Source organism: Lagopus leucura, unplaced genomic scaffold, assembly GCF_019238085.1.
Source record: "Lagopus leucura isolate 7727_CA_CO unplaced genomic scaffold, USGS_WTPT01 Super-Scaffold_100014, whole genome shotgun sequence".
Classification (NCBI taxonomy): domain Eukaryota; kingdom Metazoa; phylum Chordata; class Aves; order Galliformes; family Phasianidae; genus Lagopus; species Lagopus leucura.
In genome coordinates this window covers 8,143,306-8,156,935 of record NW_024962268.1, presented here as the reverse complement: position 1 = coordinate 8,156,935, position 13,630 = coordinate 8,143,306, and the positions used below count along the sequence as shown (strand labels likewise).

The window sequence follows — 13,630 nt, the reverse complement described above, 5'->3', positions numbered from 1 at the left end:
TAGTGAAAACACTCCATTTCAATCACGTTTCATATTAGTTTTCTGCCAGCCAAGTGGATTTCCCATCCTGATAAAATAAAGACGATTTGTATTTCCTCCCACACCCATTTAAAACTTGTTAACTGATACTGCAGATTTCAGTCAACACTGAAGACTGGTAACGGATACAGACAGCTCCATTTTGTGCCCAGCTTCCAGCTAGTATCACACAAGCACTCTTCTCTCTGTGTACTCCCATCCAACCACCAGCAACTCCATCACACAGTCTCATGGCATCCCTGCTGATAAGATCCAGTCCTCAGGCAACTGCAGGATAAACCACTACAGCTCAGCAACCCACTTGGAATCTTCATCTTCTGAGAAAAGCAGTGGATGCACCAGAGGAAGTTCATGCAAGGGAAAACAACAAGGAAAAGAACAACAAGGGAAAAGAACAAGAAGACACCACATGAATTGTGATGTCACAGGAAGGTGGGGAAAGTCAGATTAGCAGCCTTGTCATAGAGGTTTAAGCTGATGGTGAAATCACATAGGGAGAGCATAAGATTCTCATGCCTTGTCCTGCATAACCATAGATGATCATGCGCTATATATTCAATCAAGAGTACACACCACTTCAGGAAGCCCTCAATCTGTCCATCACATGTACAAGGGATGCTTCACGATACAAGAACTAAAGCCACACAAAATGTATTGTGCTATGATCTGGTAGCAAAAGACTAAGGATAACATTGATGCAATTGTAAGCAATCCTAGGGACATCCCAGTACAAAAAAGACAGGGATCTCTTGGAAAGAGTCCAGCGGAGGGCCACGAAGATGGTGAAGGGCCTGGAGCATCTCCCCTATGAGGAAAGGCTGAGTGAACTTGGTCTGTTCAGCCTTGAGAAAAGAAGACTGAGAGGGGACCTGATCCAGGTCTATAAATATCTGAGGTGTGGGGGGCAGAATGGCGAGGCCAGACTCTTTTCAGTGGTGAGTGGAGACAGGACAAGGGGAAACGGCCGGAAACTGGAGCATAGGAAGTTCCGCACAAACATGCGCAAGAACTTCTTTCCAGTGAGGTGACGGAGCACTGGAACAGGCTGCCCAGGGAGGTGGTGGAGTCTCCTTCTCTGGAGATGTTCAAGACCTGCCTGGATGCCTACCTGTGCGACCTGCTGTAGGGAACCTGCTTTGGCAGGGGGGTTGGACTCGATGATCTCAGGAGGTCCCTTCCAACCCCTACAATTCTGTGATTCTGTGATTCTGTAATCCCATAGAAAGGCCCATCAAATCATAGTCCCTGCAAACATAACCTGGAAGGAAGGTTTTTTCAAATCTGAATTCAGTCATCAGTTTATCTCAACGATGAGAGAAACACTGGGCTGGTCCAGAAGAGGATTTCCAGTTTCACCTGGGAAACAACCACCACAAACAGCAATATCTCTTTCCACACCCACCCACCTCACCTTTCATTATGTTCCTAGTGTTACTGAGAAAGGCAAAAACATAAGGGAGAAAAGCTCCTTGAGATATGTTATCAGTGCTGCTCTGCCTTTACTTGAGCACTTGCAGGTCAGCCACCCTGCCATCAGCTAGTCTCACTTGTCTCCTCACCTCTGCTACAGGCCACTCTACAACCAGCCTACAGGAGCTCCTCTCCCTAATTGCCAGTGCATGGCTTCTGCTCAGCTCCTACAGGTTTCATTCCAGCTGGGTGATACCAGCTCCCAAAGCCACGCACTGCAGCCAGCACAGCAAGTCTTGTGACACACGGTGTGACAACTTTTACCTGGAAGTCAAAATAAGATTCACTTATGATATAATATTTGCAGTAATGAAACCTCATTTCCATTAGCTATTGAGATATCATTACCCCTATGAAAAACCTCTGGCAATGTATTCATTTAGTATCTGCAACAGATCTGATTCCAGTTAATCTCCTCTTTATCCAAAGGACTTAACAGCACCTCTTTTTTCCTCCTTCTTAATTATGTAACCAGAAAACCTTCTGCAGTTGCTTTCATTTTAAGATCAGATCAGTTCGTTTAAGTCATTTAAAAAGGTTTTCACTGAACAAGAGCCATGGGCTAGGGAGTAATGACGCAGTTTAGTATGTTCATCAGCACAGTCACACACACCCTGTGCCACCCATTCATTCCTCTACAAGTAAGAATCACAACATATAGAGCTTATAACCATCTGGACCTTTTCCTTCTACAGTAAACTCTAAATGATGTAGAGGGGTAAAGAGTGATATTTAAGCTAAAAGGTTTGTTGTTTTTTTTTTTTTTTTCCTCCTCACTGTGCTCACATCCATTGTTTGGTCTCCATCAGTGTTCAGCAAGCATCAATGAATGTCAGTAGGTGCCGTTTTCTCCACATGGAGGAGTTCAATGACACACCTTTGCTTCATATGCACTTCCACGTCAGACACCATTTTGTCAGACTGTCACTCTGCTGCCATCTGTCACATGGCAACAGAACGTAATGGAATACTGGCAAGAAGGTTCAAGCTCTACTACCATATTACCAACATGCACCTCTGACATCACGGACCACATAATGAAATAGGAGGCATTACTTTTGGAGCAGCCCTCATACCTGCCTGATTAAAGCTACTTGTGCAAATATGGAGTGGGATAAGAATGAGAGACCACTGCCTTTCTTCAATTGTAAGCTGTAGCTGCAACACATAACTTCCTCATTAACACTCAAAAGGGGAACTGTATATAAAGATCTCATATGTCTAATTAATTAAAATATAAACAGTTTGCTACCAGGAACTGGTAGACAAGAGTTCACATCCACTCATGTGGCAGAAAAGCTACATCAATAAATTGTCATTAAATAGTCACTGTGGACACAATCCATGGAACTTGAACAAAAAGAAATAAAGAGACAAAGAGCTAGACTACAGTTTCCAGAGAAGATCCCTTAAAACAAGTAGGAACAAGACTTGTTACGCAGGGAGCATCATGCTAACCTAGCTATTAACAATGGAAAATAAAAGCAGACAATTTTCAATAATATTTTTTAACCAAATAATCAGTGAGAATGTACCTGTAGCTATTCAACAATGAATAAGCATAAATGGAAGTCAGACTTCAGATTTCCTTCTGTTGAAGAGAGGAAGATTGTGCTGTCTTTTAACATGAAAACTCAGCAGAACAGAATTTAATGGGAAGGGGAGACAAATATGTAAACATACATGCATAAACAGTTACCTTAAGAACGTAACATTCACCTTAAAATTTTATTTTAAAAAAGGTGAACGAATAAAACGTGGAATATTCATCAGTACTGAAGGAAGTATTTTCTTACAGTCTCTTCTTGCCTACAGCAAGATTACAGCAACTGACAGCTCGGGTACTGTCACCCCAGAAACCATGATGCAAGGTCATTATCATTTCACGGAACTTTTATTACAATAGCTGCAATATTGCTGGGTTCAGAATGTGAGTAAGCAGGAACGCTGATAACACTGGTGTGGAATAGTAACATCTTATTTTGTTCACTGTTTAATGCGGCAATTTACAAGAGCTGAGCTGCTCCCACACCACTTGCTCATGCTGACATGGACTTATTTCCTTCACCATTGTTTCCCACTGCCTTGCACTTGCTCAGCCTCCCCAGCCTTGGGTCCTGAGCTTATATCCTCAGCAGCAAAATAATGCATTCCTTCTACTCCAACACTGCTTGCATTGCAATAAGCAGCCATAAATTCTAAAGGCAGCTGACCCAGAACTGACACCCTCCCCATCCACCCACCATCCAGCACAACGGACATGCTGTTGCACACTGTAAACACTGGCAACTGCAACCTCTCTAGGAGGCTCTTCCAGAAGAAAACTGGGACCAGCTGTGTCCACAACCTTCTGCTGTGATGCATGCTGTGCAGTGGTCAGCTCTGGGGAGAGCAACACAAGCTGCTGAACTTCGAAGGGAGATGGTAAGGGCAGCAACGAGATGAGCCGTTTTAAAGGAAGTCTGTGCTCAGCACGTTTTGAAACTAAACTATCAGAATGAGGAAGTCCATTGTCATAAAAAAAAAAAAAAAAAAAAAGAAAGCTGCTGCTCACCAGTTCGATCTTGGAACATCAGGCAATGTGATGTGCTCCCTGAAGTGCCCCAGGAAGCAACTACACAACCACATCATAAACCTTTTCAGTCCAGAGGTGAAGATTTATAGACATGCAGTTGGAGGTCCCAAATCATTGAAGAACATGCAATTAAAGACGTTCTGCTTTGTCTGTATTTTAAAAACAACGTTCTTCAGCATGGCAAAAGGTCACATTAATCTGTGGAAATGTACTCAGAAGTATTAGCATCAGGCCATGAACTTATTCTATGCCATCACTTCGAGATTCAGGCCTCTTGGCCAGAACTACTAAATAAGAGCCACGAAAACAGGAGTAGAGTTCTACTTTCTCCTCAGAAAAGCCCAGCTTTTCTCCTGTACCCCAAAGAATATCCCCACCTGGAAAAAAGAAAAAATTGTCTTGCACTTGACCAGAATTATTGCAGAAGTGGAACAGTTTCAGAAATTGACATGAGATAGAAAAGCCTTATGTTTCCCAGCCAGTTCCAGTGGTATTCTGTCCTCAAGGGAGGAACCACAGAAGGATGAAGAAGAGAAGGTAAAAAGATGCCAGACATCAAGGAAGATAGAGAAAGTCACTCTGTAGACTCATCCACAGTCAAGAAAGACGCTATCAAGACTGTATTGTGCTTATACTTCAAGTCTGGGCATGAAAAGATCAAAGTTGGTATATTACAAAACCCTATGTGATAATGTTTGAAATTTGGTTAAGTCTTTGCATTCCACCCAAGAAGCCTTGGGTGCTGCTTACAGTACAACTGGGTGAGTAGCTTTCCATGGAGCCCTTCCTTTTTGAGATGACTGCACCCCTTGCAGGATGATCCAGTTTTCCAGAGCTTAGAGACACTGTGAACACAAGGAAGGATGCACCTCTGCTTTAATTTAACATTAACAGGAACTCCAAAAACACTTTTTTCTACTTGCTCTGCTGATACCCTGCAGAGGGCTATAAAGGTGTCAGGAACCCTTTAGATTCCCACAAAAGCCTGGCTGGTCTGGACTCAATCAACAGATGGAGCAGGAACACTCACAGCTGTCTACAAGTATTACAGAGAGGAAACATCTGATCCAGGTGACTCAGAGCAGTGAAAGACCTACGGAAACAAAAGAAAAAGGTCGCTCCTTTTTTGCAAAGCAATATCACGCAGGACAGCAGCCAGATGACAACCTACCCTCAAAAACTTACACAGAAATAAAATTCCTTACCAGCTACAAATATTACCTGGTTTGATTAGCAAAGAACCATTAAGCCATTTTTAAATAAGTTTTTCAATAAAAATTGATGCTTAAAAGGCTATCAGCACTTTGTTCTACTTCTAAGCAAAAAACATGCAGCAGTTTGCATAACATCAAGTGTCAAGTGGAGGCCAGTGTTATGGGCAAAGTATATTAATGACATGACACAGTTGTTAAGGTTGACATCTGTCCCAGACCTCGTTACTTTGATCTCAATTCCTGTGCTAACCAGAATGTTAAGATATTGTCAGTATTTTGCACTTTCAGGAAGCTCAGGAAGAGTAAATAGAGCTGTGCAGGTTAGAGCTTCTTTAAATTAGCCTAACACTGAATAATACCTTTACAGAAGAACAGGATGAAAAGCACCACAGATATGCCGTGAAGTATAATTCCACCTGGGAGGACTACTGAATATTTTCCACCTTCCATTAGAAGATTCCATAACCACAGCAGTTCCCAGGCAACAGGTGACCGCCAAGGACCACAAGACATGGCTGCAGTTTAAAATAGATAAGCTGAGCTAGACAGTGTGGAGGATTCAACCAGTTCATATCAACTGCACTTATTTTTCCCATTTCTGTTCCTGAAAGATTGCCAAATACAAATAGCCAAATAAATAAATGAATAATCCCATCAACAAAATACATTAGGCAGTGAGTGTGCCACATCAGAATAATGGAGGAGACGATAATACTTTCAGTGCAGAAGGTTGGCAAGAAGCAGAGCACTCAGCCTAATGCTGATGTTCCCATTTAACAGTACACGAGACTCACTCAGCATACAACATCAGGAAAGGAGAAGAAAAGTGGAACGTCTCCAAATCAAAGAAAGATTAGGCTTATATCTAACTGTGCATTTCAGTCACCAAAAGAAGTCTGAGACGGCCTTCTTTGCATGAAGGTTTCAGTGCTCTGCAGAACAGGTCAGTATGTTTGGTTTGTTCTCTGCATGGATGCTCAGCTACTAGAGAAATAGTATCTCTTTTCCCACTTGTCAGCACAGCAAAGCAATGAACAAAATTAAAGTTTTGGTCTGAGCTCCGTGTTCCAGTTACTACCCCAAACAACCAGCCCACATACCGCTATCTGAACCTAGAGCAACACCACAACCCTCATCCTCCCAGCAGGCAGCCACTTTTCTCCCACTCTTGTATCTCCCCTCCAAAAGATTTCACTGGTCACAATCAAACCAAGGAACCCGCTTTCACCCACACTCACTATCTTCGATACACATGATCCAGTTGCAGGCTCACCCAGATGACAACATCCATACAGTGAGATGCTTGCCCATTGACTGGACCTCTTCTCTGTGCCCTTGTCTCAACAGATGCATCAAGATTACATAATTCTACCATCTGTAAGAGCAGTTCCCTTTCACAAAAGCCTGTCTAGACTCAATTACATTTTGCCAGTGCTCTGGCACCTTGGATGAAAGCAAGTGATGACATGCAATTACACTCTACAAAGATACAAGCAAGCACACCACACCAAGTAGCACAATTTCCACGGATTCCGAGGTAGTTGTCTATTCAGTAACTTAAAGTCAAGTGGGGCATGTAAGCTATTCAGTTCTAAAATACAGAAGCAGCCTCATTTCAGCAGATCTGTCAAGATCAAACCAGAACTGAGCATTTTCCAACTAGTATTCAGGAAGCTTTCTTCTGCAACCTTCAGATAAGACCCTCTCAGAGCAACCAACCACGTCGTTTTTTGGAAAGCTGTTTCAAGATAATGTGAAACTCAGCTGGCGGATTTCCTATTCCGTAAAGTTTCAGACATTCATCAAAGGACTCGTTGAAGGGAGGTAATGAGAGCTCCAACAACTTACAGCTTCTGCACTCCCCAACTTTCTCCCTCTCCAAAATGCCAAGGATCATGGTTAGAACTGAAATGAGATTTCTTGAACACCAGAGCTATCCATAAACTGACTTACAGCCTTCCTTCATAGTTACATTACTTTTTCCATGGGAAAAAAAAAAAAATTCAGTAGACTCCTGTAATCTAAGTACAAAAGTGCTAATGAAACAGTTTTTCTAGTGTTGTGGTAGTAATACAGATGATGGAAGGAATTAGCATCTGCAATAACGCCACATGGAACATGGCTCAAAAATAGTTTTTCCAAAGCTTTAATTTCAAAGCTGACATTGAACACCTCCCTCATTGCATTAGCCCTCTGGCATTTGTACACAGCTTCTTCTATACATCTTGGTCACAACAGATGAAGGTGGACAGGGCACTTCCTAAGTGCATTACAGTAATCTAATTAAGCTTGTCAGACCCATTCTGTACAGCTAAAAGTCTCAAAAGTGAACCTTTTATTTCAGTACAGAGAAGACAAGCCACAGAACTCTGACTACAGAAGCAATTAAAGAATATAATTCAATTCAGATATTTCCAACTGTACGTCTAAGCCAACCAAACAGGGATCATACAGTGATGATATAAATGTAAACACTGTAAAACACACTATTCAACTGAAATATATATATCTGAAATTAAGTGATTTTCATCTGTACAGGAAAAGGCAGCATTAGGAGTACAACTATGAACAGAGAATAGACTTTTTTGTTCAGTCCATCCCTATCTGTTCATAACACCATATGGCAAATACCACAGTATTTGTTTAACAGAAGGAACAGACACACCTGACCTATAAACCCTGATATTTTCAAAGCTTCAGCCAATATCTTTAATTAAGAAAACCAAAAGCAGTCTACCAAAAGTAAAGAAAATGAAAATATTGTCTATTGTCTAATCCTGACCAGAAGAAAGAAGCCTGATACATTAAAACATACTGTAATTCACTGAGAAGAACGATTTTTTCCCGTTAAAGATATTATCATCAGCAACAACAGCTCTAGACAAAGTTCCTCCTTTCCACTCACCTTGCTCTCTACTCGTATCACAAAACAGCAGCTTCAACCACTGCCAACACTTTCCACTTTCTTTTCCAACTGCTCAGACAAAACACAAAAAAAAATAAAAATTAAAGAAAACTAAAACACTAATGTGAAATGTTCCCATACTGTACATGGATACAGAGTGGCACTGAAACAGGTCAGTGTGACTTTGTTTCAAATCATTTTGCGATTGATGACAGAATGCAAATTATCTCCACATCAACAAACCAATCTTTGTGTTTCTGACTCCAGCAGTTGTCCCCTTCCCCCTTCTTTTGTTAGGAGACAAATAATAGAAGGAATGGAGTTATTCTTAGCAAGCTCTGTTTTTAACTCAGATATATTTATAAATCCAAAATACAGTCCCTGGAATAGCCAGGCTCTCCTGAAGTCCCATTCAGGAGATACCTGTAAGAAGTTACTAGCATTTTTCACTGGACAACTGTTTGTCTGCATGCATTTCTGAACTGCGCAATACAAACTTACATTCATATTCATACACAAACATGACAAACGTGACAAAATGCTTTAAAAAGAGAAGAAAAAAAGTAGTTTGAATAGAGGTTCCAGACACAGGTCCCATTGGGCAAGGCATGTTATCAATACACAACATAATGCAAATTGCAAAGACTTCATGATACAATTACACGCACACAGGGAACACACAGGAACTCACAAAAACATGACAAGACGACCAGCAAGTTGTTTACAGATTAAGTTTGCAATTGGAAAAGCCCCTTTAATGGGACTAATGTCATCTTAATCTACATCACCCCCATTACTCACTCCTACTCCAACACAGCCCCTTACTCATGCAACCTTTCTTGGCCTCATAGAAACAGACTGTGAAACACAAGGGCAGTGGGGAGACAACCCACAGGAAAAGGAAAGAGCATCTTCATCCAGGAGGGCGCTGTCCCACACTCAGCACCCAACCACAACAACAGGAGCAGCACTGACAAAGGATAGGAGAAACGCTGTGAAACTGCAACAGGAGGCAGAGGTGGGATCAGGGATCAGGTGAGGGGAGACAGCAGCCATCACGCTGACAGTGGTGACGCGGCCCTGGCGCAGGGGAGGGGGCAATCCAAATACCACTGCTCCTGGCAAATATGGTGACTCACCGTGCTTATTTGCTGCCACCTGAATTCAGCCTCCTTGTGACATCTGTACTACTCTGCGACGGCACCCAGCATGCTCAGGGCTGGCAGGCTGCACAAGGGGCAGTCACAGAGGTCAGCTGCGTGCCAGCTGATGTCAGAGGACTCTGATCCTGCCATCCTCATACAGCACCAAGGTAGCAAACCAGCCTCTGTGCACACCTGTGCCGCTTTAAATTTAGCACTCTTCTCCCACTGTTCCATTCATTACATTCTAGTTACAATGCATATAGGTCTTCTTTACTCAACATCTTAAGTAAAGAAATATTTTGTGTAACCATCAAAAGCAAACAGAGTGTAAGCAGAGAGAGATACACCAAGGGGAAAAAAAATGAAAACATAACAAGCACACAGAGAGCATTTTACTACGTTATAGGAGGAAAGAAAAACACTGCTCAGCATTTCCTGTTCAATATTCAGCATCAGACACAGAAACCAAAGACATTAAAAAGATACCCAAGCTGCTCTGGTTTCTATCATCAGGCTTAACTCACACTTACTATCAGTTGAAACAAATACTATTTCTTCTGGGATTTCACTTAATATCAGAAGGACAGAAAAATTTTTATCTGCCATATCACCTGAAACTGTACAAACTTCTGGCAAATCACACACATGAAAACAGGCTCTACAAAAATCAGACTGCACTGCATGTCCCTTTAGCTTTCATTTTCTTCCCTTTAAGAGGAGCTACATTGAAAGAGTAAAACCAGGTATACAGAATGTATTGTCAATGTTTTTGTTCAAATATTTCAATAGGAAAATAGGAAAAAGTTTAGTTTTCACCCTTTAGGCTGCATTTGCTTCCTGCAGCTGCAGCACATGGCCCACATACTGAGGGAAGCAACGGGTCCAGTATTACTATGTGGAGCTACCAACCAAGTTCGCAATTGTATTTAAGGTAATTTTAACTGAGCAGGAAACTCCTAAGACTAAACCTGAGAACAAACTTCTGTGTTCTTCTTCCTGATACACTTTTTTTTTTTTTTTTTTTTTTTAATTGGCATAGCTTCTCTTTTGAGTCTCCCAGCACTTGGCTCCCTCCTTAACACTCAGAGCTGCTTTTGGAAGCATCAACAAATGGCAGCAGAAGAAAAGGCAAGCAGAGGTCTGCCAGTTCTCAAACTTTGCATGGAGTTTGGCAGGGGGGAGAGAGACTGAAGCACACCTGTGTGTCACCCACTGTGACCCCAGGAAAGAAAACCAGGACAAAAGCAGTTGAGAGAGACAGAGCTCTTTCTGGCAGCACACGGTCTGGGAAGCAGCTTAATGCTTCCGACATCCTTCCCACCCTGCAGCAGCCGTGGGAGACCCGCATAGGCGCTGCTGTGCCACAGCTCAGGCTCAGCAGCAAGCAGAGATAAGCGAAGGTTTAAATGAGGAGTAAGAGCAAAAGTACAAGGTAGCGAGTTTAAAAAAAAAAAAAAAAGTGTCACAGTTTTCCGGTTTATTGCGGCAGGGAGAAACAATGCCAGGAAGGGCACGGCACAGTCAGCAAAGGCAGCAGAGTCACGTCAGGATACCAGATACAGGATACCTGGTTAGTTCTTTCGGCAGCGTGCAATTAGCTGATAGACATTTCATAATATTCAGAGCTCTGTAACTAGTCAAATCCTACGCGGCGTGTATTTTCCTCTCCTAACGCCGCGGCGTCTCTCCCAGCACATTCCATGAATATCGCTTCCTGCAGCACAACCTGCCTCCCGCCGCTCCTACACAGTACTTAGCAGAAAGTTGACTGACGCGCTGCAAGGAAGGCTGCGCTACTTCCCGCGCCAGAGCTGCCGACAAGGAAGACTCTCGGCCCGAGCCCGGCCCAGTTTTCCCAGCCCTGTGCTACCGCCGTGAGACGCGCAGCCACGAGCGCTCCGCTCCCACGCGGCCCCCCACGGTCGGGCTGTGCCTGCAGCCCCGAGCTGCTGAAACCGCCCAAACCTCCGCACGGGGCGGCTCTCAAACAGAGCGCGACGTCTGGATGAGAAACGGGCAAGGGAGAAAGTTCCCGATCTGTTCCCACAGCGTGAGACAACTTCTCTCCATTTGCCACACGCTCAAAGCGACCAGTCGGAGCCGACCTGCAGCTCTCTGCTCGCAGAGCATCCTCCGGCACTTAATGGGGGTTCACCCCGCCGCTCGCCCAGCGCCGTCCCGCACAGCTCGGGCCGGACCCGCTGGCAGAGGGAAAGGAGGCGGCGGCGCCCACAGGACGCCCAACCCGCCCGACGGCCCCTGGCGAGACAGCACCCTGTAGCGCTGCCTTCGAAGAACTCCACCACGTGTGCCACGCCTCTCCCCGCTGCCGCCGGCACCTGCAGCCCTCCGCGACTACTCTTCGTTCCGGGGACTGCGAAAAGGCGCTTCTGTTAAGAAAGCCCGCAACGCCCCGGCATTCCGCGCCTCCTCGCCGGAGGGACTGTTCCTCCGGGCGGGGCTCGGAGGAGAACGATGGGGAGCGGAGCGCGGCCAGTGGACGGGCACCGCGGGGGCGGCGCGGTGGCAGCAGGCACCGCGAGGGAGCCGCGCGGTGAGAGGAAGCGGAGCTCGGAGGCCTGGAGCAGCCAGACAGCAATGACGGGGACAGGGGAGAGGCAAGGGAGCCGCACAGACGACGCGAGCTCGGGGCAGGGGTCGCGGGAGCCACCCGAGGATCCGTCCCGTCCCCAGCACGGAACCCGGGGATCGCGCGCGCACCTCCCGCCCTCCCCGCGCCCCGGCAGCACTCACGCGGCAGCCGCGCAGCCTCACCTGTCCCCCCCCGCGCCGGGCAATAACTGCGGGACGCGCCGGGCCGCCCCCGACAGGGAGCGCGGGTGGCCACGCCCACTGCCGGGCCACGCCCACCGGACACGCCCCGCGCTCCCTCCCGCGGCGCGGCACTGAGTCAGCGCCCGCCGCCCCCGGGCCGGGGCGGGCAGGTTGTGCGAGCCGGGCGAGGTTAGCGCTGGTGTTCCGTCGGAGCCTCGCCGCGGTGTGCGAGCTCGCCCCGGAGAGCTGCTGTTTGCGAGTCGGAATGGCTGCGCGAGTCCTTCGTGCTCAGGGAGCAGCGAGACGAGACGAGAGTCGCGGAAGGCAAAACCTGGTAGATGGAGTCGTTTCTTTCATAACAAAAAAGAGAATAAAATACAACAAAGCTACATTGCTCGGCTTTAGCTCAGTATTTCAGGTCCCCTTTCATCCTCTTAGGATTGTGGGTACCACAGATCTTTTGCGGAAAGTCGTTTTGAATGAAGATGAAGCTCCCAGTGACCCCATCTACTGACGTAAAGGACAAAAGGGGGGTGATGGGAGATTCCTGGGGTATAAGAGGATGATCCTTTGGTCTTTTCGTCACTTCAGCCCACAGAAAGCTGCAAATGATGCTTCTGAGGTTATTAACAAGGAGGCAGTAACTGGAGTCTGAAACCAAGGAGCAGGGAGAGGGTATGAGGGCAAAATTGAAGAGAACGTCCAAACACATTTTACAATATGCAGAAAAGGGTTTGTGGGCTGGTGGTGTGAACAGAGCAGTGTTTAAGTGCAGAGGGCCTCTGTCCTGGCATCCCCAAGGAGCTCAAACACAGAGACAGAGGTGGCAGAAGGCAGCACAGAAAACTGCATGTTGTGAGTGCGGAGATATCGGAGGAGCTGGAAAGCAGGTGGGGAGGTGGGGATGGAGAAACACAGCTCCTAACAGATCCTATAGAAACTCAGATCGCTGAGCAGCTGATTAGGATGGAGATCAGCAGGGAGGAGGCCATGAGGTTGGGGTTTGCTTCATGCTACCTTTGCGATTATGCTGAGTGAGGAAATCCTGGCACTTTTGGGAAGGCACCATAATGAGATTATTGGGTTTGGCCAAAAGGGTTATGTAGAAATCTGACAGTCCATTGAGCAATACCACTTGTGTCACTTAGGACGGGAAAATCACAAAACAGAATTAAACAATCCCATTCCTCCCTCCACCCTTTAGTGTTCAGAAATTGGAAACTTTCTTTGATTTCTTTGTTTAAAACCTTTTTTGTAGATAGAAACCAAGATATCAGCCAAGAAGAACTACAAGCAGACAGTGGAAATCAGCGTGTCTCTGCTCAGGCAGAGCCTGGGGAGCCTCACACTTCCTAAGTCCTAACTTGTCCAAGGGATACAGCCATACAGCTCAGCAAGCCACTAATATTGTGTGTGTGTTGTAATATCCATGTGTTGTGTTTTCCCATGCCTGATAGGGCTGCTCTGGCTAAGACAAAATGGGGCACTGTGGAGCATAACAATAAAA

At 45.5% G+C, this 13,630-nt stretch overlaps 1 protein-coding gene across 4 annotated transcripts in view; it reads right to left on the bottom strand.

Annotated features, from left to right (window-relative positions):
• The window catches only part of ELOVL7 (ELOVL fatty acid elongase 7), a 31,569-nt gene extending 19,376 nt beyond the window's left edge, over positions 1-12,193 (bottom strand). The window contains exon 1 of one of the 4 annotated variants that reach the window (XM_042875489.1): positions 12,124-12,193. The gene's annotated coding sequence lies outside the window, so the exon portion shown is untranslated. Of the gene's footprint in view, positions 1-8,203; positions 8,273-11,687; positions 11,713-12,102 lie in introns of those variants that run through there. The other 3 variants (XM_042875490.1, XM_042875491.1, XM_042875488.1) reach the window with 3 other exon arrangements.
• Positions 12,194-13,630: the final 1,437 nt, after the last annotated feature.